This window comes from Somniosus microcephalus, unplaced genomic scaffold, assembly GCF_052327205.1.
Source record: "Somniosus microcephalus isolate GS21.2 unplaced genomic scaffold, FLI_Smic_1.0 unresolved_chr5, whole genome shotgun sequence".
Lineage (NCBI taxonomy): Eukaryota > Metazoa > Chordata > Chondrichthyes > Squaliformes > Somniosidae > Somniosus > Somniosus microcephalus.
Window position 1 is genome coordinate 34,790,860 of NW_028225183.1, and position 1,071 is coordinate 34,791,930.

Consider the following 1,071-nt stretch of genomic DNA (forward strand, 5'->3'; position numbering starts at 1 on the left):
ACGTATGAGGAGAGATTGGGTCGATTGGGCTTGTACTCACCGGAGTTTTGAAGAATGAGAGGGGATCTCATTTAAACTTATAAAATTCTGACAGGACTGGACAGACTAGATGCAGGAAGGATGTCCCCGATGGCCGAAGACTCCAGAACCAGGGGTCACAGTCTAAGGATAAGTGGTAGGACATTTAGGACAGACATGAGGAGGAACTTCTTCACCCGGAGAGTGGAGAATCTGTGGAATTCTCTACCACAGAAGGCAGTGGAGGCCAATTCATTAAATATATTCAAGAAGGAGTTGGATATATTTCTTAAGGCTAAAGGAATCAAGGGATATGGGGAGAAAGCAGGGACCCGGTACTGAATTTGGATAATCAGCCATGATCGCATTGAATGGTGGAGCAGGCTCGAGGTCCTGAATCGCCGAATCCTACTCCTATCTTCTTTGTTTCTATGTTCTGAGATGCACTCCTTCACTACCTGCCTGATGCTCGTTGCCAGTCTGTCGGTCACCCATTCCGTCTCTGCCTGCACACTCTTAAGCTGCGGGTTGACCACCTCCTGAAACATGTTATTGACATAGCTCGTAGCCTCTCGGATGCACCGCAGTGACGCCAGCTGCGGCTAAAGCTTCAAAACCCGGAGTTCAAGCTCCTACAGCTGACGACACTTCCTGCACTTGGGTTTGTCCAGGACATGGGAACAGTACTGGAGCTACCACGAGGCACAAGAAGTACATTCCACGGGGAAGAGGTGCCCTGCCATGTCTTTATTTAATAGACCATTACTAAGTTAAAATAAATGAACTCAAGACTTTTAAAAATGCATTTAGAATTCTTATTGTTAAGCTGTTCCAGTAATTTGTACAATCAGTTCTTGTTAGCCTGGTAACGACCTCATGGTGTCTGGAAAGTGAGATCCCGTGCACCGTGAGTTTGTGGGACGACAAGATTACAGGACTTTGGATCACAGAGGTGGTGGGCGGGTCGAGCTACTAGTTTGAGGGGCTCTATTAGTTTGCGGGTGTTGTATTAGTTTCAGGGGCTGTATTAGTTTGAGGCGCTGTATTTGTTTG